Source organism: Phalangium opilio, unplaced genomic scaffold (assembly GCF_054372755.1).
Source record: "Phalangium opilio isolate 3A_F unplaced genomic scaffold, DU_Popi_V2 ptg000360l_1, whole genome shotgun sequence".
NCBI classification, from domain to species: Eukaryota; Metazoa; Arthropoda; class Arachnida; order Opiliones; family Phalangiidae; genus Phalangium; species Phalangium opilio.
Window position 1 is genome coordinate 3,154,205 of NW_028324230.1, and position 20,913 is coordinate 3,175,117.

The 20,913-nt window shown below is 38.3% G+C and overlaps 43 non-coding genes and 40 pseudogenes across 43 annotated transcripts; all 83 read left to right on the top strand.

Annotated features, from left to right (window-relative positions):
- Nucleotides 1-23: 23 nt before the first annotated feature.
- On the top strand, nt 24-142 carry LOC149600436 (5S ribosomal RNA). The gene has a single exon (XR_016378329.1). It is a non-coding gene; the product is annotated as a 5S ribosomal RNA (ribosomal RNA).
- Nucleotides 143-279: 137 nt separating this feature from the next.
- Nucleotides 280-398, top strand: LOC149600437 (5S ribosomal RNA; annotated as a pseudogene).
- Nucleotides 399-535: 137 nt separating this feature from the next.
- On the top strand, nt 536-654 carry LOC149600438 (5S ribosomal RNA). Its single transcript, XR_016378151.1, has one exon. It is a non-coding gene; the product is annotated as a 5S ribosomal RNA (ribosomal RNA).
- Nucleotides 655-791: 137 nt separating this feature from the next.
- On the top strand, nt 792-894 carry LOC149600439 (5S ribosomal RNA; annotated as a pseudogene).
- Nucleotides 895-1,016: 122 nt separating this feature from the next.
- On the top strand, nt 1,017-1,135 carry LOC149600440 (5S ribosomal RNA). The gene has a single exon (XR_016378753.1). It is a non-coding gene; the product is annotated as a 5S ribosomal RNA (ribosomal RNA).
- Nucleotides 1,136-1,272: 137 nt separating this feature from the next.
- LOC149600441 (5S ribosomal RNA) lies at nt 1,273-1,391 on the top strand (annotated as a pseudogene).
- Nucleotides 1,392-1,528: 137 nt separating this feature from the next.
- LOC149600442 (5S ribosomal RNA) lies at nt 1,529-1,647 on the top strand. The gene has a single exon (XR_016378271.1). It is a non-coding gene; the product is annotated as a 5S ribosomal RNA (ribosomal RNA).
- A 137-nt stretch (nt 1,648-1,784) lies between these two features.
- LOC149600443 (5S ribosomal RNA) lies at nt 1,785-1,903 on the top strand (annotated as a pseudogene).
- Nucleotides 1,904-2,041: 138 nt separating this feature from the next.
- On the top strand, nt 2,042-2,144 carry LOC149600444 (5S ribosomal RNA; annotated as a pseudogene).
- Nucleotides 2,145-2,281: 137 nt separating this feature from the next.
- Nucleotides 2,282-2,400, top strand: LOC149600445 (5S ribosomal RNA). The gene has a single exon (XR_016378330.1). It is a non-coding gene; the product is annotated as a 5S ribosomal RNA (ribosomal RNA).
- Nucleotides 2,401-2,537: 137 nt separating this feature from the next.
- LOC149600446 (5S ribosomal RNA) lies at nt 2,538-2,656 on the top strand (annotated as a pseudogene).
- Nucleotides 2,657-2,793: 137 nt separating this feature from the next.
- LOC149600447 (5S ribosomal RNA) lies at nt 2,794-2,912 on the top strand. The gene has a single exon (XR_016378152.1). It is a non-coding gene; the product is annotated as a 5S ribosomal RNA (ribosomal RNA).
- Nucleotides 2,913-3,049: 137 nt separating this feature from the next.
- LOC149600448 (5S ribosomal RNA) lies at nt 3,050-3,152 on the top strand (annotated as a pseudogene).
- Nucleotides 3,153-3,274: 122 nt separating this feature from the next.
- LOC149600449 (5S ribosomal RNA) lies at nt 3,275-3,393 on the top strand. Its single transcript, XR_016378754.1, has one exon. It is a non-coding gene; the product is annotated as a 5S ribosomal RNA (ribosomal RNA).
- Nucleotides 3,394-3,530: 137 nt separating this feature from the next.
- LOC149600450 (5S ribosomal RNA) lies at nt 3,531-3,649 on the top strand (annotated as a pseudogene).
- A 137-nt stretch (nt 3,650-3,786) lies between these two features.
- On the top strand, nt 3,787-3,905 carry LOC149600451 (5S ribosomal RNA). The gene has a single exon (XR_016378331.1). It is a non-coding gene; the product is annotated as a 5S ribosomal RNA (ribosomal RNA).
- A 137-nt stretch (nt 3,906-4,042) lies between these two features.
- Nucleotides 4,043-4,161, top strand: LOC149600452 (5S ribosomal RNA; annotated as a pseudogene).
- Nucleotides 4,162-4,299: 138 nt separating this feature from the next.
- Nucleotides 4,300-4,402, top strand: LOC149600453 (5S ribosomal RNA; annotated as a pseudogene).
- Nucleotides 4,403-4,524: 122 nt separating this feature from the next.
- LOC149600454 (5S ribosomal RNA) lies at nt 4,525-4,643 on the top strand (annotated as a pseudogene).
- A 137-nt stretch (nt 4,644-4,780) lies between these two features.
- Nucleotides 4,781-4,899, top strand: LOC149600455 (5S ribosomal RNA; annotated as a pseudogene).
- Nucleotides 4,900-5,036: 137 nt separating this feature from the next.
- Nucleotides 5,037-5,155, top strand: LOC149600456 (5S ribosomal RNA). Its single transcript, XR_016378755.1, has one exon. It is a non-coding gene; the product is annotated as a 5S ribosomal RNA (ribosomal RNA).
- Nucleotides 5,156-5,292: 137 nt separating this feature from the next.
- On the top strand, nt 5,293-5,411 carry LOC149600457 (5S ribosomal RNA; annotated as a pseudogene).
- A 137-nt stretch (nt 5,412-5,548) lies between these two features.
- Nucleotides 5,549-5,667, top strand: LOC149600458 (5S ribosomal RNA). Its single transcript, XR_016378332.1, has one exon. It is a non-coding gene; the product is annotated as a 5S ribosomal RNA (ribosomal RNA).
- Nucleotides 5,668-5,804: 137 nt separating this feature from the next.
- On the top strand, nt 5,805-5,923 carry LOC149600459 (5S ribosomal RNA; annotated as a pseudogene).
- A 138-nt stretch (nt 5,924-6,061) lies between these two features.
- On the top strand, nt 6,062-6,164 carry LOC149600460 (5S ribosomal RNA; annotated as a pseudogene).
- A 122-nt stretch (nt 6,165-6,286) lies between these two features.
- Nucleotides 6,287-6,405, top strand: LOC149600461 (5S ribosomal RNA; annotated as a pseudogene).
- Nucleotides 6,406-6,542: 137 nt separating this feature from the next.
- LOC149600462 (5S ribosomal RNA) lies at nt 6,543-6,661 on the top strand. Its single transcript, XR_016378153.1, has one exon. It is a non-coding gene; the product is annotated as a 5S ribosomal RNA (ribosomal RNA).
- A 137-nt stretch (nt 6,662-6,798) lies between these two features.
- LOC149600463 (5S ribosomal RNA) lies at nt 6,799-6,917 on the top strand. Its single transcript, XR_016378333.1, has one exon. It is a non-coding gene; the product is annotated as a 5S ribosomal RNA (ribosomal RNA).
- Nucleotides 6,918-7,054: 137 nt separating this feature from the next.
- Nucleotides 7,055-7,173, top strand: LOC149600464 (5S ribosomal RNA). The gene has a single exon (XR_016378154.1). It is a non-coding gene; the product is annotated as a 5S ribosomal RNA (ribosomal RNA).
- Nucleotides 7,174-7,310: 137 nt separating this feature from the next.
- LOC149600465 (5S ribosomal RNA) lies at nt 7,311-7,429 on the top strand. The gene has a single exon (XR_016378156.1). It is a non-coding gene; the product is annotated as a 5S ribosomal RNA (ribosomal RNA).
- Nucleotides 7,430-7,791: 362 nt separating this feature from the next.
- LOC149600466 (5S ribosomal RNA) lies at nt 7,792-7,910 on the top strand. The gene has a single exon (XR_016378685.1). It is a non-coding gene; the product is annotated as a 5S ribosomal RNA (ribosomal RNA).
- A 137-nt stretch (nt 7,911-8,047) lies between these two features.
- LOC149600467 (5S ribosomal RNA) lies at nt 8,048-8,150 on the top strand (annotated as a pseudogene).
- A 122-nt stretch (nt 8,151-8,272) lies between these two features.
- On the top strand, nt 8,273-8,391 carry LOC149600468 (5S ribosomal RNA; annotated as a pseudogene).
- Nucleotides 8,392-8,528: 137 nt separating this feature from the next.
- Nucleotides 8,529-8,647, top strand: LOC149600469 (5S ribosomal RNA; annotated as a pseudogene).
- Nucleotides 8,648-8,784: 137 nt separating this feature from the next.
- On the top strand, nt 8,785-8,903 carry LOC149600470 (5S ribosomal RNA). The gene has a single exon (XR_016378157.1). It is a non-coding gene; the product is annotated as a 5S ribosomal RNA (ribosomal RNA).
- A 137-nt stretch (nt 8,904-9,040) lies between these two features.
- On the top strand, nt 9,041-9,143 carry LOC149600471 (5S ribosomal RNA; annotated as a pseudogene).
- A 122-nt stretch (nt 9,144-9,265) lies between these two features.
- LOC149600472 (5S ribosomal RNA) lies at nt 9,266-9,384 on the top strand (annotated as a pseudogene).
- Nucleotides 9,385-9,521: 137 nt separating this feature from the next.
- LOC149600473 (5S ribosomal RNA) lies at nt 9,522-9,624 on the top strand (annotated as a pseudogene).
- Nucleotides 9,625-9,746: 122 nt separating this feature from the next.
- On the top strand, nt 9,747-9,865 carry LOC149600474 (5S ribosomal RNA; annotated as a pseudogene).
- A 137-nt stretch (nt 9,866-10,002) lies between these two features.
- Nucleotides 10,003-10,121, top strand: LOC149600475 (5S ribosomal RNA; annotated as a pseudogene).
- A 137-nt stretch (nt 10,122-10,258) lies between these two features.
- LOC149600476 (5S ribosomal RNA) lies at nt 10,259-10,377 on the top strand. The gene has a single exon (XR_016378158.1). It is a non-coding gene; the product is annotated as a 5S ribosomal RNA (ribosomal RNA).
- Nucleotides 10,378-10,514: 137 nt separating this feature from the next.
- Nucleotides 10,515-10,617, top strand: LOC149600477 (5S ribosomal RNA; annotated as a pseudogene).
- A 122-nt stretch (nt 10,618-10,739) lies between these two features.
- On the top strand, nt 10,740-10,858 carry LOC149600478 (5S ribosomal RNA). The gene has a single exon (XR_016378756.1). It is a non-coding gene; the product is annotated as a 5S ribosomal RNA (ribosomal RNA).
- A 136-nt stretch (nt 10,859-10,994) lies between these two features.
- Nucleotides 10,995-11,113, top strand: LOC149600479 (5S ribosomal RNA). Its single transcript, XR_016378952.1, has one exon. It is a non-coding gene; the product is annotated as a 5S ribosomal RNA (ribosomal RNA).
- Nucleotides 11,114-11,250: 137 nt separating this feature from the next.
- Nucleotides 11,251-11,369, top strand: LOC149600480 (5S ribosomal RNA; annotated as a pseudogene).
- Nucleotides 11,370-11,506: 137 nt separating this feature from the next.
- Nucleotides 11,507-11,625, top strand: LOC149600481 (5S ribosomal RNA). The gene has a single exon (XR_016378276.1). It is a non-coding gene; the product is annotated as a 5S ribosomal RNA (ribosomal RNA).
- Nucleotides 11,626-11,761: 136 nt separating this feature from the next.
- LOC149600482 (5S ribosomal RNA) lies at nt 11,762-11,864 on the top strand (annotated as a pseudogene).
- A 122-nt stretch (nt 11,865-11,986) lies between these two features.
- LOC149600483 (5S ribosomal RNA) lies at nt 11,987-12,105 on the top strand. Its single transcript, XR_016378528.1, has one exon. It is a non-coding gene; the product is annotated as a 5S ribosomal RNA (ribosomal RNA).
- A 137-nt stretch (nt 12,106-12,242) lies between these two features.
- On the top strand, nt 12,243-12,361 carry LOC149600484 (5S ribosomal RNA). The gene has a single exon (XR_016378159.1). It is a non-coding gene; the product is annotated as a 5S ribosomal RNA (ribosomal RNA).
- Nucleotides 12,362-12,496: 135 nt separating this feature from the next.
- On the top strand, nt 12,497-12,615 carry LOC149600485 (5S ribosomal RNA). The gene has a single exon (XR_016378953.1). It is a non-coding gene; the product is annotated as a 5S ribosomal RNA (ribosomal RNA).
- Nucleotides 12,616-12,752: 137 nt separating this feature from the next.
- On the top strand, nt 12,753-12,871 carry LOC149600486 (5S ribosomal RNA; annotated as a pseudogene).
- A 137-nt stretch (nt 12,872-13,008) lies between these two features.
- On the top strand, nt 13,009-13,127 carry LOC149600487 (5S ribosomal RNA). Its single transcript, XR_016378277.1, has one exon. It is a non-coding gene; the product is annotated as a 5S ribosomal RNA (ribosomal RNA).
- A 136-nt stretch (nt 13,128-13,263) lies between these two features.
- On the top strand, nt 13,264-13,366 carry LOC149600488 (5S ribosomal RNA; annotated as a pseudogene).
- A 122-nt stretch (nt 13,367-13,488) lies between these two features.
- On the top strand, nt 13,489-13,607 carry LOC149600489 (5S ribosomal RNA). Its single transcript, XR_016378529.1, has one exon. It is a non-coding gene; the product is annotated as a 5S ribosomal RNA (ribosomal RNA).
- Nucleotides 13,608-13,744: 137 nt separating this feature from the next.
- On the top strand, nt 13,745-13,863 carry LOC149600490 (5S ribosomal RNA). The gene has a single exon (XR_016378160.1). It is a non-coding gene; the product is annotated as a 5S ribosomal RNA (ribosomal RNA).
- Nucleotides 13,864-13,998: 135 nt separating this feature from the next.
- Nucleotides 13,999-14,117, top strand: LOC149600491 (5S ribosomal RNA). Its single transcript, XR_016378334.1, has one exon. It is a non-coding gene; the product is annotated as a 5S ribosomal RNA (ribosomal RNA).
- Nucleotides 14,118-14,254: 137 nt separating this feature from the next.
- On the top strand, nt 14,255-14,373 carry LOC149600492 (5S ribosomal RNA; annotated as a pseudogene).
- A 137-nt stretch (nt 14,374-14,510) lies between these two features.
- LOC149600493 (5S ribosomal RNA) lies at nt 14,511-14,629 on the top strand. The gene has a single exon (XR_016378278.1). It is a non-coding gene; the product is annotated as a 5S ribosomal RNA (ribosomal RNA).
- A 137-nt stretch (nt 14,630-14,766) lies between these two features.
- Nucleotides 14,767-14,869, top strand: LOC149600494 (5S ribosomal RNA; annotated as a pseudogene).
- A 122-nt stretch (nt 14,870-14,991) lies between these two features.
- LOC149600495 (5S ribosomal RNA) lies at nt 14,992-15,110 on the top strand. The gene has a single exon (XR_016378530.1). It is a non-coding gene; the product is annotated as a 5S ribosomal RNA (ribosomal RNA).
- A 134-nt stretch (nt 15,111-15,244) lies between these two features.
- On the top strand, nt 15,245-15,363 carry LOC149600496 (5S ribosomal RNA). The gene has a single exon (XR_016378162.1). It is a non-coding gene; the product is annotated as a 5S ribosomal RNA (ribosomal RNA).
- A 135-nt stretch (nt 15,364-15,498) lies between these two features.
- LOC149600497 (5S ribosomal RNA) lies at nt 15,499-15,617 on the top strand. The gene has a single exon (XR_016378335.1). It is a non-coding gene; the product is annotated as a 5S ribosomal RNA (ribosomal RNA).
- A 137-nt stretch (nt 15,618-15,754) lies between these two features.
- Nucleotides 15,755-15,873, top strand: LOC149600498 (5S ribosomal RNA; annotated as a pseudogene).
- Nucleotides 15,874-16,010: 137 nt separating this feature from the next.
- Nucleotides 16,011-16,129, top strand: LOC149600499 (5S ribosomal RNA). The gene has a single exon (XR_016378279.1). It is a non-coding gene; the product is annotated as a 5S ribosomal RNA (ribosomal RNA).
- Nucleotides 16,130-16,265: 136 nt separating this feature from the next.
- Nucleotides 16,266-16,368, top strand: LOC149600500 (5S ribosomal RNA; annotated as a pseudogene).
- A 122-nt stretch (nt 16,369-16,490) lies between these two features.
- Nucleotides 16,491-16,609, top strand: LOC149600501 (5S ribosomal RNA). Its single transcript, XR_016378531.1, has one exon. It is a non-coding gene; the product is annotated as a 5S ribosomal RNA (ribosomal RNA).
- A 137-nt stretch (nt 16,610-16,746) lies between these two features.
- LOC149600502 (5S ribosomal RNA) lies at nt 16,747-16,865 on the top strand. Its single transcript, XR_016378163.1, has one exon. It is a non-coding gene; the product is annotated as a 5S ribosomal RNA (ribosomal RNA).
- A 135-nt stretch (nt 16,866-17,000) lies between these two features.
- Nucleotides 17,001-17,119, top strand: LOC149600503 (5S ribosomal RNA). The gene has a single exon (XR_016378336.1). It is a non-coding gene; the product is annotated as a 5S ribosomal RNA (ribosomal RNA).
- Nucleotides 17,120-17,256: 137 nt separating this feature from the next.
- On the top strand, nt 17,257-17,375 carry LOC149600504 (5S ribosomal RNA; annotated as a pseudogene).
- Nucleotides 17,376-17,512: 137 nt separating this feature from the next.
- Nucleotides 17,513-17,631, top strand: LOC149600505 (5S ribosomal RNA). Its single transcript, XR_016378280.1, has one exon. It is a non-coding gene; the product is annotated as a 5S ribosomal RNA (ribosomal RNA).
- A 137-nt stretch (nt 17,632-17,768) lies between these two features.
- Nucleotides 17,769-17,871, top strand: LOC149600506 (5S ribosomal RNA; annotated as a pseudogene).
- Nucleotides 17,872-17,993: 122 nt separating this feature from the next.
- LOC149600507 (5S ribosomal RNA) lies at nt 17,994-18,112 on the top strand. The gene has a single exon (XR_016378532.1). It is a non-coding gene; the product is annotated as a 5S ribosomal RNA (ribosomal RNA).
- A 134-nt stretch (nt 18,113-18,246) lies between these two features.
- LOC149600508 (5S ribosomal RNA) lies at nt 18,247-18,365 on the top strand (annotated as a pseudogene).
- A 137-nt stretch (nt 18,366-18,502) lies between these two features.
- LOC149600509 (5S ribosomal RNA) lies at nt 18,503-18,621 on the top strand (annotated as a pseudogene).
- A 137-nt stretch (nt 18,622-18,758) lies between these two features.
- On the top strand, nt 18,759-18,877 carry LOC149600510 (5S ribosomal RNA). Its single transcript, XR_016378281.1, has one exon. It is a non-coding gene; the product is annotated as a 5S ribosomal RNA (ribosomal RNA).
- A 137-nt stretch (nt 18,878-19,014) lies between these two features.
- On the top strand, nt 19,015-19,117 carry LOC149600511 (5S ribosomal RNA; annotated as a pseudogene).
- Nucleotides 19,118-19,239: 122 nt separating this feature from the next.
- Nucleotides 19,240-19,358, top strand: LOC149600512 (5S ribosomal RNA). The gene has a single exon (XR_016378533.1). It is a non-coding gene; the product is annotated as a 5S ribosomal RNA (ribosomal RNA).
- A 134-nt stretch (nt 19,359-19,492) lies between these two features.
- Nucleotides 19,493-19,611, top strand: LOC149600513 (5S ribosomal RNA). Its single transcript, XR_016378164.1, has one exon. It is a non-coding gene; the product is annotated as a 5S ribosomal RNA (ribosomal RNA).
- Nucleotides 19,612-19,746: 135 nt separating this feature from the next.
- Nucleotides 19,747-19,865, top strand: LOC149600514 (5S ribosomal RNA). The gene has a single exon (XR_016378337.1). It is a non-coding gene; the product is annotated as a 5S ribosomal RNA (ribosomal RNA).
- A 137-nt stretch (nt 19,866-20,002) lies between these two features.
- Nucleotides 20,003-20,121, top strand: LOC149600515 (5S ribosomal RNA; annotated as a pseudogene).
- A 137-nt stretch (nt 20,122-20,258) lies between these two features.
- On the top strand, nt 20,259-20,377 carry LOC149600516 (5S ribosomal RNA). Its single transcript, XR_016378269.1, has one exon. It is a non-coding gene; the product is annotated as a 5S ribosomal RNA (ribosomal RNA).
- Nucleotides 20,378-20,514: 137 nt separating this feature from the next.
- LOC149600517 (5S ribosomal RNA) lies at nt 20,515-20,633 on the top strand (annotated as a pseudogene).
- A 137-nt stretch (nt 20,634-20,770) lies between these two features.
- On the top strand, nt 20,771-20,889 carry LOC149600518 (5S ribosomal RNA). Its single transcript, XR_016378282.1, has one exon. It is a non-coding gene; the product is annotated as a 5S ribosomal RNA (ribosomal RNA).
- Nucleotides 20,890-20,913: the final 24 nt, after the last annotated feature.

Consider the following 20,913-nt stretch of genomic DNA (forward strand, 5'->3'; position numbering starts at 1 on the left):
TCGAATTATTATCTAGCGCTCTTGGCAACGGCCATATCACGCTGAAAACACCGGTTCTCGTCCGATCACCAAAGTTAAGCAGCGTCGAGCGCAGTCAGTACTTGGGAGGGAGACCACTTAGGAACACTGCGTGCCGTTGGCTTTTTCACTTTTTTTTCCTCATTTAAAATCCGATAGATATGAAAAAAGCAAACATATTTTCTTTTTGTTATTGTTTTAGAAAGATGAAGGTCAATTTGTCTCACTTAATTTAAATTCGAATTATTATCTATCACTCTTGGCAACGGCCATATCACGCTGAAAACACCGGTTCTCGTCGGATCACCGAAGTTAAGCAGCGTCGAGCGCAGTCAGTACTTGGGAGGGAGACCACTTAGGAACACTGCGTGCCGTTAGCTTTTTCACTTTTTTTTCCTCTTTTAAATTCCAATAGATATGAAAAAAGCAAACATATTTTCTTTTTGTTATTGTTTTAAAAAGATGAAGGTTAATTTGTCTCACTTAATTTAAATTCGAATTATAAAATTGCACTCTCGGCAACGGCCATATCACGCTGAAAACACCGGTTCTCGTCGGATCACCGAAGTTAAGCAGCGTCGAGCGCAGTCAGTACTTGGGAGGGAGACCACTTAGGAACACTGCGTGCCGTTGGCTTTTTCACTTTTTTTTCCTCTTTTAAATTCCAATAGATATGAAAAAAGCAAACATATTTTCTTTTTGTTATTGTTTTAAAAAGATGAAGGTTAATTTGTCTCACTTAATTTAAATTCGAATTATTAAATAGCACTCTCGGCAACGGCCATATCACGCTGAAAACACCGGTTCTCGTCCGATCACCAAAGTTAAGCAGCGTCGAGCGCAGTCAGTACTTGGAAACTTTGCGTGCCGTTGGCTTTTTCACTTTTATTTCCTTTTTTAAATTCCATGAGATATCAAAAAAGCAAACATATCTTCTCTTTCTTATTGATTTATAAAGATGAAGGTTAATTAAATTCGAATTATTAAATAGCACTCTCGGCAACGGCCATATCACGCTGAAAACACCGGTTCTCGTCCGATAACCGAAGTTAAGCAGCGTCGAGCGCAGTCAGTACTTAGGAGGGAGACCACTTAGGAACACTGCGTGCCGTTGGCTTTTTCACTTTTTTTTCCTCTTTTAAATTCCTATAGATATGAAAAAAGCAAACATATTTTCTTTTTGTTATTGTTTTAAAAAGATGAAGGTTAATTTGTCTCACTTAATTTAAATTCGAATTATTAAATAGCACTCTCGGCAACGGCCATATCACGCTGAAAACACCGGTTCTCGTCGGATCACCGAAGTTAAGCAGCGTCGTGCGCAGTCAGTACTTGGGAGGGAGACCACTTAGGAACACTGCGTGCCGTTGGCTTTTTCACTTTTTTTTCCTCTTTTAAATTCCAATAGATATGAAAAAAGCAAACATATTTTCTTTTTGTTATTGTTTTAAAAAGATGAAGGTTAATTTGTCTCACTTAATTTAAATTCGAATTATTAAATAGCACTCTCGGCAACGGCCATATCACGCTGAAAACACCGGTTCTCGTCCGATCACCAAAGTTAAGCAGCGTCGAGCGCAGTCAGTACTTGGGAGGGAGACCACTTAGGAAAACTGCGTGCCGTTGGCTTTTTCACTTTTTTTTCCTCTTTTAAATTCCTATAGATATGAAAAAAGCAAACATATTTTCTTTTTGTTATTGTTTTAAAAAGATGAAGGTCAATTTGTCTCACTTAATTTAAGTTCGAATTATTATCTAGCACTCTTGGCAACGGCCATATCACGCTGAAAACACCGGTTCTCGTCGGATCACCGAAGTTAAGCAGCGTCGAGCGCAGTCAGTACTTGGGAGAGAGACCACTTAGGAACACTGCGTGCCGTTGGCTTTTTCACTTTTTTTTTCCTCTTTTAAAATCCAATAGATATGAAAAAAGCAAACATATTTTCTTTTTGTTATTGTTTTAGAAAGATGAAGGTCAATTTGTCTCACTTAATTTAAATTCGAATTATTATCTAGCACTCTTGGCAACGGCCATATCACGCTGAAAACACCGGTTCTCGTCCGATCACCGAAGTTAAGCAGCGTCGAGCGCAGTCAGTACTTGGAAACTCTGCGTGCCGTTGGCTTTTTCACTTTTATTTCCCCTTTTAAATTCCATGAGATATGAAAAAAGCAAACATATTTTCTTTTTGTTATTGTTTTAAAAAGATGAAAGTCAATTTGTCTCACTTAATTTAAATTCGAATTATTATCTAGCGCTCTTGGCAACGGCCATATCACGCTGAAAACACCGGTTCTCGTCCGATCACCAAAGTTAAGCAGCGTCGAGCGCAGTCAGTACTTGGGAGGGAGACCACTTAGGAACACTGCGTGCCGTTGGCTTTTTCACTTTTTTTTCCTCATTTAAAATCCGATAGATATGAAAAAAGCAAACATATTTTCATTTTGTTATTGTTTTAGAAAGATGAAGGTCAATTTGTCTCACTTAATTTAAATTCTAATTATTATCTATCACTCTTGGCAGCGGCCATATCACGCTGAAAACACCGGTTCTCGTCGGATCACCGAAGTTAAGCAGCGTCGAGCGCAGTCAGTACTTGGGAGGGAGACCACTTAGGAACACTGCGTGCCGTTAGCTTTTTCACTTTTTTTTCCTCTTTTAAATTCCAATAGATATGAAAAAAGCAAACATATTTTCTTTTTGTTATTGTTTTAAAAAGATGAAGGTTAATTTGTCTCACTTAATTTAAATTCGAATTATAAAATTGCACTCTCGGCAACGGCCATATCACGCTGAAAACACCGGTTCTCGTCGGATCACCGAAGTTAAGCAGCGTCGAGCGCAGTCAGTACTTGGGAGGGAGACCACTTAGGAACACTGCGTGCCGTTGGCTTTTTCACTTTTTTTTCCTCTTTTAAATTCCAATAGATATGAAAAAAGCAAACATATTTTCTTTTTGTTATTGTTTTAAAAAGATGAAGGTTAATTTGTCTCACTTAATTTAAATTCGAATTATTAAATAGCACTCTCGGCAACGGCCATATCACGCTGAAAACACCGGTTCTCGTCCGATCACCAAAGTTAAGCAGCGTCGAGCGCAGTCAGTACTTGGAAACTTTGCGTGCCGTTGGCTTTTTCACTTTTATTTCCTTTTTTAAATTCCATGAGATATCAAAAAAGCAAACATATCTTCTCTTTCTTATTGATTTATAAAGATGAAGGTTAATTAAATTCGAATTATTAAATAGCACTCTCGGCAACGGCCATATCACGCTGAAAACACCGGTTCTCGTCCGATAACCGAAGTTAAGCAGCGTCGAGCGCAGTCAGTACTTAGGAGGGAGACCACTTAGGAACACTGCGTGCCGTTGGCTTTTTCACTTTTTTTTCCTCTTTTAAATTCCTATAGATATGAAAAAAGCAAACATATTTTCTTTTTGTTATTGTTTTAAAAAGATGAAGGTTAATTTGTCTCACTTAATTTAAATTCGAATTATTAAATAGCACTCTCGGCAACGGCCATATCACGCTGAAAACACCGGTTCTCGTCGGATCACCGAAGTTAAGCAGCGTCGTGCGCAGTCAGTACTTGGGAGGGAGACCACTTAGGAACACTGCGTGCCGTTGGCTTTTTCACTTTTTTTTCCTCTTTTAAATTCCAATAGATATGAAAAAAGCAAACATATTTTCTTTTTGTTATTGTTTTAAAAAGATGAAGGTTAATTTGTCTCACTTAATTTAAATTCGAATTATTAAATAGCACTCTCGGCAACGGCCATATCACGCTGAAAACACCGGTTCTCGTCCGATCACCAAAGTTAAGCAGCGTCGAGCGCAGTCAGTACTTGGGAGGGAGACCACTTAGGAACACTGCGTGCCGTTGGCTTTTTCACTTTTTTTTCCTCTTTTAAATTCCTATAGATATGAAAAAAGCAAACATATTTTCTTTTTGTTATTGTTTTAAAAAGATGAAGGTCAATTTGTCTCACTTAATTTAAGTTCGAATTATTATCTAGCACTCTTGGCAACGGACATATCACGCTGAAAACACCGGTTCTCGTCGGATCACCGAAGTTAAGCAGCGTCGAGCGCAGTCAGTACTTGGGAGAGAGACCACTTAGGAACACTGCGTGCCGTTGGCTTTTTCACTTTTTTTTTCCTCTTTTAAAATCCAATAGATATGAAAAAAGCAAACATATTTTCTTTTTGTTATTGTTTTAGAAAGATGAAGGTCAATTTGTCTCACTTAATTTAAATTCGAATTATTATCTAGCACTCTTGGCAACGGCCATATCACGCTGAAAACACCGGTTCTCGTCCGATCACCGAAGTTAAGCAGCGTCGAGCGCAGTCAGTACTTGGAAACTCTGCGTGCCGTTGGCTTTTTCACTTTTATTTCCCCTTTTAAATTCCATGAGATATGAAAAAAGCAAACATATCTTCTTTTTCTTATTGATTTATAAAGATGAAGGTTAATTAAATTCAAATTATTAAATAACACTCTCGGCAACGGCCATATAACGCTGAAAACACCGGTTCTCGTCCGATCACCGAAGTTAAGCAGCGTCGAGCGCAGTCAATGCTTGGGAGGGAGACCACTTAGGAACACTGCGTGCCGTTGGCTTTTTCACTTTTTTTTCCTCATTTAAAATCCGATAGATATGAAAAAAGCAAACATATTTTCTTTTTGTTATTGTTTTAGAAAGATGAAGGTCAATTTGTCTCACTTAATTTAAATTCGAATTATTATCTAGCACTCTTGGCAACGGCCATATCACGCTGAAAACACCGGTTCTCGTCGGATCACCGAAGTTAAGCAGCGTCGAGCGCAGTCAGTACTTGGGAGGGAGACCACTTAGGAACACTGCTTGCCGTTGGCTTTTTCACTTTTTTTTCCTCTTTTAAATTCCTATAGATATGAAAAAAGCAAACATATTTTCTTTTTGTTATTGTTTTAAAAAGATGAAAGTCAATTTGTCTCACTTAATTTAAATTCGAATTATTATCTAGCACTCTTGGCAACGGCCATATCACGCTGAAAACACCGGTTCTCGTCCGATAACCGAAGTTAAGCAGCGTCGAGCGCAGTCAGTACTTAGGAGGGAGACCACTTAGGAACACTGCGTGCCGTTGGCTTTTTCACTTTTTTTTCCTCTTTTAAATTCCTATAGATATGAAAAAAGCAAACATATTTTCTTTTTGTTATTGTTTTAAAAAGATGAAGGTTAATTTGTCTCACTTAATTTAAATTCGAATTATTAAATAGCACTCTCGGCAACGGCCATATCACGCTGAAAACACCGGTTCTCGTCGGATCACCGAAGTTAAGCAGCGTCGTGCGCAGTCAGTACTTGGGAGGGAGACCACTTAGGAACACTGCGTGCCGTTGGCTTTTTCACTTTTTTTTCCTCTTTTAAATTCCAATAGATATGAAAAAAGCAAACATATTTTCTTTTTGTTATTGTTTTAAAAAGATGAAGGTTAATTTGTCTCACTTAATTTAAATTCGAATTATTAAATAGCACTCTCGGCAACGGCCATATCACGCTGAAAACACCGGTTCTCGTCCGATCACCAAAGTTAAGCAGCGTCGAGCGCAGTCAGTACTTGGGAGGGAGACCACTTAGGAACACTGCGTGCCGTTGGCTTTTTCACTTTTTTTTCCTCTTTTAAATTCCTATAGATATGAAAAAAGCAAACATATTTTCTTTTTGTTATTGTTTTAAAAAGATGAAGGTCAATTTGTCTCACTTAATTTAAGTTCGAATTATTATCTAGCACTCTTGGCAACGGCCATATCACGCTGAAAACACCGGTTCTCGTCGGATCACCGAAGTTAAGCAGCGTCGAGCGCAGTCAGTACTTGGGAGAGAGACCACTTAGGAACATTGCGTGCCGTTGGCTTTTTCACTTTTTTTTTCCTCTTTTAAAATCCAATAGATATGAAAAAAGCAAACATATTTTCTTTTTGTTATTGTTTTAGAAAGATGAAGGTCAATTTGTCTCACTTAATTTAAATTCGAATTATTATCTAGCACTCTTGGCAACGGCCATATCACGCTGAAAACACCGGTTCTCGTCCGATCACCGAAGTTAAGCAGCGTCGAGCGCAGTCAGTACTTGGAAACTCTGCGTGCCGTTGGCTTTTTCACTTTTATTTCCCCTTTTAAATTCCATGAGATATGAAAAAAGCAAACATATCTTCTTTTTCTTATTGATTTATAAAGATGAAGGTTAATTAAATTCAAATTATTAAATAACACTCTCGGCAACGGCCATATAACGCTGAAAACACCGGTTCTCGTCCGATCACCGAAGTTAAGCAGCGTCGAGCGCAGTCAATGCTTGGGAGGGAGACCACTTAGGAACACTGCGTGCCGTTGGCTTTTTCACTTTTTTTTCCTCATTTAAAATCCGATAGATATGAAAAAAGCAAACATATTTTCTTTTTGTTATTGTTTTAGAAAGATGAAGGTCAATTTGTCTCACTTAATTTAAATTCGAATTATTATCTAGCACTCTTGGCAACGGCCATATCACGCTGAAAACACCGGTTCTCGTCGGATCACCGAAGTTAAGCAGCGTCGAGCGCAGTCAGTACTTGGGAGGGAGACCACTTAGGAACACTGCGTGCCGTTGGCTTTTTCACTTTTTTTTCCTCTTTTAAATTCCTATAGATATGAAAAAAGCAAACATATTTTCTTTTTGTTATTGTTTTAAAAAGATGAAAGTCAATTTGTCTCACTTAATTTAAATTCGAATTATTATCTAGCACTCTTGGCAACGGCCATATCACGCTGAAAACACCGGTTCTCGTCCGATCACCAAAGTTAAGCAGCGTCGAGCGCAGTCAGTACTTGGGAGGGAGACCACTTAGGAACACTGCGTGCCGTTGGCTTTTTCACTTTTTTTTCCTCATTTAAAATCCGATAGATATGAAAAAAGCAAACATATTTTCTTTTTGTTATTGTTTTAGAAAGATGAAGGTCAATTTGTCTCACTTAATTTAAATTCGAATTATTATCTATCACTCTTGGCAACGGCCATATCACGCTGAAAACACCGGTTCTCGTCGGATCACCGAAGTTAAGCAGCGTCGAGCGCAGTCAGTACTTGGGAGGGAGACCACTTAGGAACACTGCGTGCCGTTGGCTTTTTCACTTTTTTTTCCTCTTTTAAATTCCAATAGATATGAAAAAAGCAAACATATTTTCTTTTTGTTATTGTTTTAAAAAGATGAAGGTTAATTTGTCTCACTTAATTTAAATTCGAATTATAAAATTGCACTCTCGGCAACGGCCATATCACGCTGAAAACACCGGTTCTCGTCGGATCACCGAAGTTAAGCAGCGTCGAGCGCAGTCAGTACTTGGGAGGGAGACCACTTAGGAACACTGCGTGCCGTTGGCTTTTTCACTTTTTTTTCCTCTTTTAAATTCCAATAGATATGAAACAAGCAAACATATTTTCTTTTTGTTATTGTTTTAAAAAGATGAAGGTTAATTTGTCTCAATTAATTTAAATTCGAATTATTAAATAGCACTCTCTGCAACGGCCATATCACGCTGAAAACACCGGATCTCGTCCGATCACCAAAGTTAAGCAGCGTCGAGCGCAGTCAGTACTTGGAAACTTTGCGTGCCGTTGGCTTTTTCACTTTTATTTCCTTTTTTAAATTCCATGAGATATGAAAAAAGCAAACATATCTTCTCTTTCTTATTGATTTATAAAGATGAAGGTTAATTAAATTCGAATTATTAAATAGCACTCTCGGCAACGGCCATATCACGCTGAAAACACCGGTTCTCGTCCGATCACCGAAGTTAAGCAGCGTCGAGCGCAGTCAGTACTTGGGAGAGAGACCACTTAGGAACACTGCGTGCCGTTGGCTTTTTCACTTTTTTTTCCTCTTTTAAAATCCAATAGATATGAAAAAAGCAAACATATTTTCTTTTTGTTATTGTTTTAGAAAGATGAAGGTCAATTTGTCTCACTTAATTTAAATTCGAATTATTATCTAGCACTCTTGGCAACGGCCATATCACGCTGAAAACACCGGTTCTCGTCCGATCACCGAAGTTAAGCAGCGTCGAGCGCAGTCAGTACTTGGAAACTCTGCGTGCCGTTGGCTTTTTCACTTTTATTTCCCCTTTTAAATTCCATGAGATATGAAAAAAGCAAACATATCTTCTTTTTCTTATTGATTTATAAAGATGAAGGTTAATTAAATTCAAATTATTAAATAACACTCTCGGCAACGGCCATATAACGCTGAAAACACCGGTTCTCGTCCGATCACCGAAGTTAAGCAGCGTCGAGCGCAGTCAATGCTTGGGAGGGAGACCACTTAGGAACACTGCGTGCCGTTGGCTTTTTCACTTTTTTTTCCTCTTTTAAATTCCTATAGATATGAAAAAAGCAAACATATTTTCTTTTTGTTATTGTTTTAAAAAGATGAAAGTCAATTTGTCTCACTTAATTTAAATTCGAATTATTATCTAGCGCTCTTGGCAACGGCCATATCACGCTGAAAACACCGGTTCTCGTCCGATCACCAAAGTTAAGCAGCGTCGAGCGCAGTCAGTACTTGGGAGGGAGACCACTTAGGAACACTGCGTGCCGTTAGCTTTTTCACTTTTTTTTCCTCTTTTAAATTCCAATAGATATGAAAAAAGCAAACATATTTTCTTTTTGTTATTGTTTTAAAAAGATGAAGGTTAATTTGTCTCACTTAATTTAAATTCGAATTATAAAATTGCACTCTCGGCAACGGCCATATCACGCTGAAAACACCGGTTCTCGTCGGATCACCGAAGTTAAGCAGCGTCGAGCGCAGTCAGTACTTGGGAGGGAGACCACTTAGGAACACTGCGTGCCGTTGGCTTTTTCACTTTTTTTTCCTCTTTTAAATTCCAATAGATATGAAAAAAGCAAACATATTTTCTTTTTGTTATTGTTTTAAAAAGATGAAGGTTAATTTGTCTCACTTAATTTAAATTCGAATTATTAAATAGCACTCTCGGCAACGGCCATATCACGCTGAAAACACCGGTTCTCGTCCGATCACCAAAGTTAAGCAGCGTCGAGCGCAGTCAGTACTTGGAAAATTTGCGTGCCGTTGGCTTTTTCACTTTTATTTCCTTTTTTAAATTCCATGAGATATCAAAAAAGCAAACATATCTTCTCTTTCTTATTGATTTATAAAGATGAAGGTTAATTAAATTCGAATTATTAAATAGCACTCTCTTCAACGGCCATATCACGCTGAAAACACCGGTTCTCGTCCGATAACCGAAGTTAAGCAGCGTCGAGCGCAGTCAGTACTTGGGAGAGAGACCACTTAGGAACACTGCGTGCCGTTGGCTTTTTCACTTTTTTTTCCTCTTTTAAAATCCAATAGATATGAAAAAAGCAAACATATTTTCTTTTTGTTATTGTTTTAGAAAGATGAAGGTCAATTTGTCTCACTTAATTTAAATTCGAATTATTATCTAGCACTCTTGGCAACGGCCATATCACGCTGAAAACACCGGTTCTCGTCCGATCACCGAAGTTAAGCAGCGTCGAGCGCAGTCAGTACTTGGAAACTCTGCGTGCCGTTGGCTTTTTCACTTTTATTTCCCCTTTTAAATTCCATGAGATATGAAAAAAGCAAACATATCTTCTTTTTCTTATTGATTTATAAAGATGAAGGTTAATTAAATTCAAATTATTAAATAACACTCTTGGCAACGGCCATATAACGCTGAAAACACCGGTTCTCGTCCGATCACCGAAGTTAAGCAGCGTCGAGCGCAGTCAATGCTTGGGAGGGAGACCACTTAGGAACACTGCGTGCCGTTGGCTTTTTCACTTTTTTTTCCTCTTTTAAATTCCTATAGATATGAAAAAAGCAAACATATTTTCTTTTTGTTATTGTTTTAAAAAGATGAAAGTCAATTTGTCTCACTTAATTTAAATTCGAATTATTATCTAGCGCTCTTGGCAACGGCCATATCACGCTGAAAACACCGGTTCTCGTCCGATCACCAAAGTTAAGCAGCGTCGAGCGCAGTCAGTACTTGGGAGGGAGACCACTTAGGAACACTGCGTGCCGTTAGCTTTTTCACTTTTTTTTCCTCTTTTAAATTCCAATAGATATGAAAAAAGCAAACATATTTTCTTTTTGTTATTGTTTTAAAAAGATGAAGGTTAATTTGTCTCACTTAATTTAAATTCGAATTATAAAATTGCACTCTCGGCAACGGCCATATCACGCTGAAAACACCGGTTCTCGTCGGATCACCGAAGTTAAGCAGCGTCGAGCGCAGTCAGTACTTGGGAGGGAGACCACTTAGGAACACTGCGTGCCGTTGGCTTTTTCACTTTTTTTTCCTCTTTTAAATTCCAATAGATATGAAAAAAGCAAACATATTTTCTTTTTGTTATTGTTTTAAAAAGATGAAGGTTAATTTGTCTCACTTAATTTAAATTCGAATTATTAAATAGCACTCTCGGCAACGGCCATATCACGCTGAAAACACCGGTTCTCGTCCGATCACCAAAGTTAAGCAGCGTCGAGCGCAGTCAGTACTTGGAAACTTTGCGTGCCGTTGGCTTTTTCACTTTTATTTCCTTTTTTAAATTCCATGAGATATCAAAAAAGCAAACATATCTTCTCTTTCTTATTGATTTATAAAGATGAAGGTTAATTAAATTCGAATTATTAAATAGCACTCTCGGCAACGGCCATATCACGCTGAAAACACCGGTTCTCGTCCGATAACCGAAGTTAAGCAGCGTCGAGCGCAGTCAGTACTTAGGAGGGAGACCACTTAGGAACACTGCGTGCCGTTGGCTTTTTCACTTTTTTTTCCTCTTTTAAATTCCTATAGATATGAAAAAGCAAACATATTTTCTTTTTGTTATTGTTTTAAAAAGATGAAGGTTAATTTGTCTCACTTAATTTAAATTCGAATTATTAAATAGCACTCTCGGCAACGGCCATATCACGCTGAAAACACCGGTTCTCGTCCGATCACCGAAGTTAAGCAGCGTCGAGCGCAGTCAGTACTTGGGAGGGAGACCACTTAGGAACACTGCGTGCCGTTGGCTTTTTCACTTTTTTTTCCTCATTTAAAATCCGATAGATATGAAAAAAGCAAACATATTTTCTTTTTGTTATTGTTTTAGAAAGATGAAGGTCAATTTGTCTCACTTAATTTAAATTCGAATTATTATCTAGCACTCTTGGCAACGGCCATATCACGCTGAAAACACCGGTTCTCGTCGGATCACCGAAGTTAAGCAGCGTCGAGCGCAGTCAGTACTTGGGAGGGAGACCACTTAGGAACACTGCCTGCCGTTGGCTTTTTCACTTTTTTTTCCTCTTTTAAATTCCAATAGATATGAAAAAAGCAAACATATTTTCTATTTGTTATTGTTTTAAAAAGATGAAGGTTAATTTGTCTCACTTAATTTAAATTCGAATTATAAAATTGCACTCTCGGCAACGGCCATATCACGCTGAAAACACCGGTTCTCGTCCGATCACCAAAGTTAAGCAGCGTCGAGCGCAGTCAGTACTTGGGAGGGAGACCACTTAGGAATACTGCGTGCCGTTGGCTTTTTCACTTTTTTTCCTCATTTAAATTCCAATAGATATGAAAAAAGCAAACATATTTTCTTTTTGTTATTGTTTTAAAAAGATGAAGGTTAATTTGTCTCACTTAATTTAAATTCGAATTATTAAATAGCACTCTCGGCAACGGCCATATCACGCTGAAAACACCGGTTCTCGTCCGATCACCGAAGTTAAGCAGCGTCGAGCGCAGTCAGTACTTGGAAACTTTGCGTGCCGTTGGCTTTTTCACTTTTATTTCCTCTTTTAAATTCCATGAGATATGAAAAAAGCAAACATATCTTCTCTTTCTTATTGATTTATAAAGATGAAGGTTAATTAAATTCGAATTATTAAATAGCACTCTCGGCAACGGCCATATCACGCTGAAAACACCGGTTCTCGTCCGATAACCGAAGTTAAGCAGCGTCGAGCGCAGTCAGTACTTGGGAGGGAGACCACTTAGGAACACTGCGTGCCGTTGGCTTTTTCACTTTTTTTTCCTCTTTTAAATTCCTATAGATATGAAAAAAGCAAACATATTTTCTTTTTGTTATTGTTTTAAAAAGATGAAGGTCAATTTGTCTCACTTAATTTGAATTCGAATTATTATCTAGCACTCTTGGCAACGGCCATATCACGCTGAAAACACCGGTTCTCGTCGGATCACCGAAGTTAAGCAGCGTCGAGCGCAGTCAGTACTTGGGAGGGAGACCACTTAGGAACACTGCGTGCCGTTGGCTTTTTCACTTTTTTTTCCTCTTTTAAATTCCAATAGATATGAAAAAAGCAAACATTTTCTTTTTGTTATTGTTTTAAAAAGATGAAGGTTAATTTGTCTCACTTAATTTAAATTCGAATTATTAAATAGCACTCTCGGCAACGGCCATATCACGCTGAAAACACCGGTTCTCGTCCGATCACCGAAGTTAAGCAGCGTCGAGCGCAGTCAGTACTTGGGAGGGAGACCACTTAGGAACACTGCGTGCCGTTGGCTTTTTCACTTTTTTTTCCTCATTTAAAATCCGATAGATATGAAAAAAGCAAACATATTTTCTTTTTGTTATTGTTTTAGAAAGATGAAGGTCAATTTGTCTCACTTAATTTAAATTCGAATTATTATCTAGCACTCTTGGCAACGGCCATATCACGCTGAAAACACCGGTTCTCGTCGGATCACCGAAGTTAAGCAGCGTCGAGCGCAGTCAGTACTTGGGAGGGAGACCACTTAGGAACACTGCCTGCCGTTGGCTTTTTCACTTTTTTTTCCTCTTTTAAATTCCAATAGATATGAAAAAAGCAAACATATTTTCTATTTGTTATTGTTTTAAAAAGATGAAGGTTAATTTGTCTCACTTAATTTAAATTCGAATTATAAAATTGCACTCTCGGCAACGGCCATATCACGCTGAAAACACCGGTTCTCGTCCGATCACCAAAGTTAAGCAGCGTCGAGCGCAGTCAGTACTTGGGAGGGAGACCACTTAGGAATACTGCGTGCCGTTGGCTTTTTCACTTTTTTTCCTCATTTAAATTCCAATAGATATGAAAAAAGCAAACATATTTTCTTTTTGTTATTGTTTTAAAAAGATGAAGGTTAATTTGTCTCACTTAATTTAAATTCGAATTATTAAATAGCACTCTCGGCAACGGCCATATCACGCTGAAAACACCGGTTCTCGTCCGATCACCGAAGTTAAGCAGCGTCGAGCGCAGTCAGTACTTGGAAACTTTGCGTGCCGTTGGCTTTTTCACTTTTATTTCCTCTTTTAAATTCCATGAGATATGAAAAAAGCAAACATATCTTCTCTTTCTTATTGATTTATAAAGATGAAGGTTAATTAAATTCGAATTATTAAATAGCACTCTCGGCAACGGCCATATCACGCTGAAAACACCGGTTCTCGTCCGATAACCGAAGTTAAGCAGCGTCGAGCGCAGTCAGTACTTGGGAGGGAGACCACTTAGGAACACTGCGTGCCGTTGGCTTTTTCACTTTTTTTTCCTCTTTTAAATTCCTATAGATATGAAAAAAGCAAACATATTTTCTTTTTGTTATTGTTTTAAAAAGATGAAGGTCAATTTGTCTCACTTAATTTGAATTCGAATTATTATCTAGCACTCTTGGCAACGGCCATATCACGCTGAAAACACCGGTTCTCGTCGGATCACCGAAGTTAAGCAGCGTCGAGCGCAGTCAGTACTTGGGAGGGAGACCACTTAGGAACACTGCGTGCCGTTGGCTTTTTCACTTTTTTTTCCTCTTTTAAATTCCAATAGATATGAAAAAAGCAAACATTTTCTTTTTGTTATTGTTTTAAAAAGATGAAGGTTAATTTGTCTCACTTAATTTAAATTCGAATTATTAAATAGCACTCTCGGCAACGGCCATATCACGCTGAAAACACCGGTTCTCGTCCGATCACCAAAGTTAAGCAGCGTCGAGCGCAGTCAGTACTTGGGAGGGAGACCACTTAGGAACACTGCGTGCCGTTGGCTTTTTCACTTTTTTTTCCTCATTTAAAATCCGATAGATATGAAAAAAGCAAACATATTTTCTTTTTGTTATTGTTTTAGAAAGATGAAGGTCAATTTGTCTCACTTAATTTAAATTCGAATTATTATCTAGCACTCTTGGCAACGGCCATATCACGCTGAAAACACCGGTTCTCGTCGGATCACCGAAGTTAAGCAGCGTCGAGCGCAGTCAGTACTTGGGAGGGAGACCACTTAGGAACACTGCCTGCCGTTGGCTTTTTCACTTTTTTTTCCTCTTTTAAATTCCAATAGATATGAAAAAAGCAAACATATTTTCTATTTGTTATTGTTTTAAAAAGATGAAGGTTAATTTGTCTCACTTAATTTAAATTCGAATTATAAAATTGCACTCTCGGCAACGGCCATATCACGCTGAAAACACCGGTTCTCGTCCGATCACCAAAGTTAAGCAGCGTCGAGCGCAGTCAGTACTTGGGAGGGAGACCACTTAGGAATACTGCGTGCCGTTGGCTTTTTCACTTTTTTTTCCTCATTTAAATTCCAATAGATATGAAAAAAGCAAACATATTTTCTTTTTGTTATTGTTTTAAAAAGATGAAGGTTAATTTGTCTCACTTAATTTAAATTCGAATTATTAAATAGCACTCTCGGCAACGGCCATATCACGCTGAAAACACCGGTTCTCGTCCGATCACCGAAGTTAAGCAGCGTCGAGCGCAGTCAGTACTTGGAAACTTTGCGTGCCGTTGGCTTTTTCACTTTTATTTCCTCTTTTAAATTCCATGAGATATGAAAAAAGCAAACATATCTTCTCTTTCTTATTGATTTATAAAGATGAAGGTTAATTAAATTCGAATTATTAAATAGCACTCTCGGCAACGGCCATATCACGCTGAAAACACCGGTTCTCGTCCGATAACCGAAGTTAAGCAGCGTCGAGCGCAGTCAGTACTTGGGAGGGAGACCACTTAGGAACACTGCGTGCCGTTGGCTTTTTCACTTTTTTTTCCTCTTTTAAATTCCTATAGATATGAAAAAAGCAAACATATTTTCTTTTTGTTATTGTTTTAAAAAGATGGTCAATTTGTCTCACTTAATTTGAATTCGAATTATTATCTAGCACTCTTGGCAACGGCCATATCACGCTGAAAACACCGGTTCTCGTCGGATCACCGAAGTTAAGCAGCGTCGAGCGCAGTCAGTACTTGGGAGGGAGACCACTTAGGAACACTGCGTGCCGTTGGCTTTTTCACTTTTTTTTCCTCTTTTAAATTCCAATAGATATGAAAAAAGCAAACATTTTCTTTTTGTTATTGTTTTAAAAAGATGAAGGTTAATTTGTCTCACTTAATTTAAATTCGAATTATTAAATAGCACTCTCGGCAACGGCCATATCACGCTGAAAACACCGGTTCTCGTCCGATCACCAAAGTTAAGCAGCGTCGAGCGCAGTCAGTACTTGGGAGGGAGACCACTTAGGAACACTGCGTGCCGTTGGCTTTTTCACTTTTTTTTCCTCATTTAAAATCCGATAGATATGAAAAAAGCAAACATATTTTCTTTTTGTTATTGTTTTAGAAAGATGAAGGTCAATTTGTCTCACTTAATTTAAATTCGAATTATTATCTAGCACTCTTGGCAACGGCCATATCACGCTGAAAACACCGGTTCTCGTCGGATCACCGAAGTTAAGCAGCGTCGAGCGCAGTCAGTACTTGGGAGGGAGACCACTTAGGAACACTGCCTGCCGTTGGCTTTTTCACTTTTTTTTCCTCTTTTAAATTCCAATAGATATGAAAAAAGCAAACATATTTTCTATTTGTTATTGTTTTAAAAAGATGAAGGTTAATTTGTCTCACTTAATTTAAATTCGAATTATAAAATTGCACTCTCGGCAACGGCCATATCACGCTGAAAACACCGGTTCTCGTCCGATCACCAAAGTTAAGCAGCGTCGAGCGCAGTCAGTACTTGGGAGGGAGACCACTTAGGAATACTGCGTGCCGTTGGCTTTTTCACTTTTTTTCCTCATTTAAATTCCAATAGATATGAAAAAAGCAAACATATTTTCTTTTTGTTATTGTTTTAAAAAGATGAAGGTTAATTTGTCTCACTTAATTTAAATTCGAATTATTAAATAGCACTCTCGGCAACGGCCATATCACGCTGAAAACACCGGTTCTCGTCCGATCACCGAAGTTAAGCAGCGTCGAGCGCAGTCAGTACTTGGAAACTTTGCGTGCCGTTGGCTTTTTCACTTTTATTTCCTCTTTTAAATTCCATGAGATATGAAAAAAGCAAACATATCTTCTCTTTCTTATTGATTTATAAAGATGAAGGTTAATTAAATTCGAATTATTAAATAGCACTCTCGGCAACGGCCATATCACGCTGAAAACACCGGTTCTCGTCCGATAACCGAAGTTAAGCAGCGTCGAGCGCAGTCAGTACTTGGGAGGGAGACCACTTAGGAACACTGCGTGCCGTTGGCTTTTTCACTTTTTTTTCCTCTTTTAAATTCCTATAGATATGAAAAAAGCAAACATATTTTCTTTTTGTTATTGTTTTAAAAAGATGAAGGTCAATTTGTCTCACTTAATTTGAATTCGAATTATTATCTAGCACTCTTGGCAACGGCCATATCACGCTGAAAACACCGGTTCTCGTCGGATCACCGAAGTTAAGCAGCGTCGAGCGCAGTCAGTACTTGGGAGGGAGACCACTTAGGAACACTGCGTGCCGTTGGCTTTTTCACTTTTTTTTCCTCTTTTAAATTCCAATAGATATGAAAAAAGCAAACATTTTCTTTTTGTTATTGTTTTAAAAAGATGAAGGTTAATTTGTCTCACTTAATTTAAATTCGAATTATTAAATAGCACTCTCGGCAACGGCCATATCACGCTGAAAACACCGGTTCTCGTCCGATCACCAAAGTTAAGCAGCGTCGAGCGCAGTCAGTACTTGGGAGGGAGACCACTTAGGAACACTGCGTGCCGTTGGCTTTTTCACTTTTTTTTCCTCATTTAAAATCCGATAGATATGAAAAAAGCAAACATATTTTCTTTTTGTTATTGTTTTAGAAAGATGAAGGTCAATTTGTCTCACTTAATTTAAATTCGAATTATTATCTAGCACTCTTGGCAACGGCCATATCACGCTGAAAACACCGGTTCTCGTCGGATCACCGAAGTTAAGCAGCGTCGAGCGCAGTCAGTACTTGGGAGGGAGACCACTTAGGAACACTGCCTGCCGTTGGCTTTTTCACTTTTTTTTCCTCTTTTAAATTCCAATAGATATGAAAAAAGCAAACATATTTTCTATTTGTTATTGTTTTAAAAAGATGAAGGTTAATTTGTCTCACTTAATTTAAATTCGAATTATAAAATTGCACTCTCGGCAACGGCCATATCACGCTGAAAACACCGGTTCTCGTCCGATCACCAAAGTTAAGCAGCGTCGAGCGCAGTCAGTACTTGGGAGGGAGACCACTTAGGAATACTGCGTGCCGTTGGCTTTTTCACTTTTTTTTCCTCATTTAAATTCCAATAGATATGAAAAAAGCAAACATATTTTCTTTTTGTTATTGTTTTAAAAAGATGAAGGTTAATTTGTCTCACTTAATTTAAATTCGAATTATTAAATAGCACTCTCGGCAACGGCCATATCACGCTGAAAACACCGGTTCTCGTCCGATCACCGAAGTTAAGCAGCGTCGAGCGCAGTCAGTACTTGGAAACTTTGCGTGCCGTTGGCTTTTTCACTTTTATTTCCTCTTTTAAATTCCATGAGATATGAAAAAAGCAAACATATCTTCTCTTTCTTATTGATTTATAAAGATGAAGGTTAATTAAATTCGAATTATTAAATAGCACTCTCGGCAACGGCCATATCACGCTGAAAACACCGGTTCTCGTCCGATAACCGAAGTTAAGCAGCGTCGAGCGCAGTCAGTACTTGGGAGGGAGACCACTTAGGAACACTGCGTGCCGTTGGCTTTTTCACTTTTTTTTCCTCTTTTAAATTCCTATAGATATGAAAAAAGCAAACATATTTTCTTTTTGTTATTGTTTTAAAAAGATGGTCAATTTGTCTCACTTAATTTGAATTCGAATTATTATCTAGCACTCTTGGCAACGGCCATATCACGCTGAAAACACCGGTTCTCGTCGGATCACCAAAGTTAAGCAGCGTCGAGCGCAGTCAGTACTTGGGAGGGAGACCACTTAGGAACACTGCGTGCCGTTGGCTTTTTCACTTTTTTTTCCTCATTTAAAATCCGATAGATATGAAAAAAGCAAACATATTTTCTTTTTGTTATTGTTTTAGAAAGATGAAGGTCAATTTGTCTCACTTAATTTAAATTCGAATTATTATCTAGCACTCTTGGCAACGGCCATATCACGCTGAAAACACCGGTTCTCGTCGGATCACCGAAGTTAAGCAGCGTCGAGCGCAGTCAGTACTTGGGAGGGAGACCACTTAGGAACACTGCCTGCCGTTGGCTTTTTCACTTTTTTTTCCTCTTTTAAATTCCAATAGATATGAAAAAAGCAAACATATTTTCTATTTGTTATTGTTTTAAAAAGATGAAGGTTAATTTGTCTCACTTAATTTAAATTCGAATTATAAAATTGCACTCTCGGCAACGGCCATATCACGCTGAAAACACCGGTTCTCGTCCGATCACCAAAGTTAAGCAGCGTCGAGCGCAGTCAGTACTTGGGAGGGAGACCACTTAGGAATACTGCGTGCCGTTGGCTTTTTCACTTTTTTTTCCTCATTTAAATTCCAATAGATATGAAAAAAGCAAACATATTTTCTTTTTGTTATTGTTTTAAAAAGATGAAGGTTAATTTGTCTCACTTAATTTAAATTCGAATTATTAAATAGCACTCTCGGCAACGGCCATATCACGCTGAAAACACCGGTTCTCGTCCGATCACCGAAGTTAAGCAGCGTCGAGCGCAGTCAGTACTTGGAAACTTTGCGTGCCGTTGGCTTTTTCACTTTTATTTCCTCTTTTAAATTCCATGAGATATGAAAAAAGCAAACATATCTTCTCTTTCTTATTGATTTATAAAGATGAAGGTTAATTAAATTCGAATTATTAAATAGCACTCTCGGCAACGGCCATATCACGCTGAAAACACCGGTTCTCGTCCGATAACCGAAGTTAAGCAGCGTCGAGCGCAGTCAGTACTTGGGAGGGAGACCACTTAGGAACACTGCGTGCCGTTGGCTTTTTCACTTTTTTTTCCTCTTTTAAATTCCTATAGATATGAAAAAAGCAAACATATTTTCTTTTTGTTATTGTTTTAAAAAGATGGTCAATTTGTCTCACTTAATTTGAATTCGAATTATTATCTAGCACTCTCGGCAACGGCCATATCACGCTGAAAACACCGGTTCTCGTCGGATCACCGAAGTTAAGCAGCGTCGAGCGCAGTCAGTACTTGGGAGGGAGACCACTTAGGAACACTGCGTGCCGTTGGCTTTTTCACTTTTTTTTCCTCTTTTAAATTCCAATAGATATGAAAAAAGCAAACATTTTCTTTTTGTTATTGTTTTAAAAAGATGAAGGTTAATTTGTCTCACTTAATTTAAATTCGAATTATTAAATAGCACTCTCGGCAACGGCCATATCACGCTGAAAACACCGGTTCTCGTCCGATCACCAAAGTTAAGCAGCGTCGAGCGCAGTCAGTACTTGGGAGGGAGACCACTTAGGAACACTGCGTGCCGTTGGCTTTTTCACTTTTTTTTCCTCATTTAAAATCCGATAGATATGAAAAAAGCAAACATATTTTCTTTTTGTTATTGTTTTAGAAAGATGAAGGTCAATTTGTCTCACTTAATTTAAATTCGAATTATTATCTAGCACTCTTGGCAACGGCCATATCACGCTGAAAACACCGGTTCTCGTCGGATCACCGAAGTTAAGCAGCGTCGAGCGCAGTCAGTACTTGGGAGGGAGACCACTTAGGAACACTGCCTGCCGTTGGCTTTTTCACTTTTTTTTCCTCTTTTAAATTCCAATAGATATGAAAAAAGCAAACATATTTTCTATTTGTTATTGTTTTAAAAAGATGAAGGTTAATTTGTCTCACTTAATTTAAATTCGAATTATAAAATTGCACTCTCGGCAACGGCCATATCACGCTGAAAGCACCGGTTCTCGTCCGATCACCAAAGTTAAGCAGCGTCGAGCGTAGTCAGTACTTGGGAGGGAGACCACTTAGGAACACTGCGTGCCGTTGGCTTTTTCACTTTTTTTTCCTCATTTAAAATCCGATAGATATGAAAAAAGCAAACATATTTTCTTTTTGTTATTGTTTTAGAAAGATGAAGGTCAATTTGTCTCACTTAATTTAAATTCGAATTATTATCTAGCACTCTTGGCAACGGCCATATCACGCTGAAAACACCGGTTCTCGTCGGATCACCGAAGTTAAGCAGCGTCGAGCGCAGTCAGTACTTGGGAGGGAGACCACTTAGGAACACTGCCTGCCGTTGGCTTTTTCACTTTTTTTTCCTCTTTTAAATTCCAATAGATATGAAAAAAGCAAACATATTTTCTATTTGTTATTGTTTTAAAAAGATGAAGGTTAATTTGTCTCACTTAATTTAAATTCGAATTATAAAATTGCACTCTCGGCAACGGCCATATCACGCTGAAAACACCGGTTCTCGTCCGATCACCAAAGTTAAGCAGCGTCGAGCGCAGTCAGTACTTGGGAGGGAGACCACTTAGGAATACTGCGTGCCGTTGGCTTTTTCACTTTTTTTTCCTCATTTA